Raw genomic sequence first — 2,068 nt, forward strand, 5'->3', positions numbered from 1 at the left:
GAAGCTTTAGTTTGATGTAGTTCCTTGTTTATTTTTGCATTTGTTTCCTTTATTTTTAGTATCAAATCCCCAAAAATCATTGCCAAGATAGATGTCAAGAAGCTTACTACTTATGTTTTCTTCTAGAAGCTTTATGGTTTCAAGTCTTTAGTCCATTCTGAGATAATTTTTGTGTATAGTAGAAGATAGTGGTCCAATTTCATTCCTTTGCATGCGGCTGTTTAGTTTTCCCAACACCATTTATTGAAGAGATTATCTTTCTCCATTGTATATTCTTGACTCCTTTCTCATAAAGTAATTGACTATATGTGTATGGGCTTATTTCTGGGTTCTCTATTCTGTTCCATCAGTTTATGTCTCCAAAACAATTATTTCTTAAATTTAATTGGAATTGAGTGGGGTTGGGATAGTTTGGTAGTTAATCTAGAAAAGGAATTTTGGTGTATTCTATATAAATGGACCTTAGCATTGTCTTTAAAATAAATGAAATATTTCAGTGTGCTCATTAACTTGAACCAAAGATTATATGAAGCCTTTCCTCTCATGAGGAGAAAGAGTAAAAAAGTACAAATTGGTTTATTGAAGATGACTAACAATTCTCTAGTTAAATTTTAAAATATGAAAAACCTTACTCTTATTTCTAAGCTGTTAAATTCTCATAAATAAAGAATAAAGTTAATAAATAAAATTATATCAACTGATGTCACCAATTTTATTGTTTTGATTTTACATTTTTTTGTAATTTCATATTCTTCCAGTTTGTCGGCTAATTACAAAGTACTTTGAAACTTCTTTTCTTGTTCTTTGTTTTACTCAGGCAGTGTCCTCTCCCTCTTGCTCCCCAAAGGAAGAGAAGAATGATCATCAATGGTAAATGGCAGTTGCAGAACCAACACCAAAATGAAGCTTCACACTCAGGAGGGAACACTAAGCTTGCTAGGGTTTTGGGTGCTGTTCATATCAGAGAAACTTCTTTCATAATGAGCTACAGAAATGACCCTTGAAAACATAGTCTGAAACTTCTATTTTCAGTGCAGAAATTTCCTGACTTACAGAGGTTCGACGATTTTTCAACTTTATATGAGGCAAAAGCAGTATTCATCCAATGGAAGCCATACTTCAGATTCTGAATTCTGATATTTTCCCGGGGCTAGTGATTTGTCCTACTTTCTCTCTTGTGATGCTGGACAGCTGCAGTGCCACAGCTTCCAGTGGACCACACAATCACAGGGGTAAACAACTCATACACTTACCACCATTCTGCCCCCATACAAACATGCTGTATTTTCTTTCCCTTCCTTCTGAGACAAAATTTATTTATCTCAATAAATTTCATGAGATATTTAGCATTTTATTATAAAATAGTTTGTGTTAGTTGATTTTGCCAAATGTACATATTCTGAGTATATTTAAGATAGGCTGCACTAAGCTATGATATTCAGTACATTTCACTTTCAGTTCAGTCGCTCAGTCTTGTCCGACTCTTTGTGACCCCATGGGCTGCAGCACACCAGGCTTCCCTGTGCATCACCAACTCCTGGAACTTGCTCAACTCAAATCCATTGAGTCAGTGATACCATCCAACAATCTCATCCTCTGTTCCCTTTTCCTCCTGCCTTCAATCTTTCAAGCATCAGGGTCTCTTCCAATAAGTCAGCTCTTTGCATCACGTGGCCAAAGTATTGGAACTTCAGCTTTAGCATCAGTCCTTTCAATGAATATTCTCCAACACCACAGTTCAAAAACATCAATTCCTCAGTGCTCAGCTTTCTTTATGGCCCAACTCTCACATCCATACATGACTACTGGAAAAACCATAGCTTTGACTAGATGAACCTTTGTCAGCAAAGTAATGTCTCTGCTTTTTAATACGCTGTCTAGATTGGTCATAGCTTTTCTTCCAAGGAGCAAGTGTATTTTAATTTCATGGCTGCAGTCACCATCTGCAGTGATTTTGGAGCCCCCAAAAGATAAAATCTGTCACTGTTTCCATTGTTTTCTCACCTACTTGCCATGAAATGATGGGACCGGATGCCATGATCTTCATTTTTTGAATAATGAGTTTGAA

General features: G+C 36.1%; 1 non-coding gene across 1 annotated transcript; it reads right to left on the reverse strand.

Annotated features, from left to right (window-relative positions):
* Positions 1–811: 811 nt before the first annotated feature.
* On the reverse strand, positions 812–1,016 carry LOC112446512 (small nucleolar RNA U3). Its single transcript, XR_003034520.1, has one exon. It is a non-coding gene; the product is annotated as a small nucleolar RNA U3 (small nucleolar RNA).
* Between the last annotated feature and the right edge of the window lie 1,052 nt (positions 1,017–2,068).

The sequence above is a fragment of the Bos taurus genome, chromosome 4 (genome assembly GCF_002263795.3).
Source record: "Bos taurus isolate L1 Dominette 01449 registration number 42190680 breed Hereford chromosome 4, ARS-UCD2.0, whole genome shotgun sequence".
Classification (NCBI taxonomy): Eukaryota; Metazoa; Chordata; class Mammalia; order Artiodactyla; family Bovidae; genus Bos; species Bos taurus.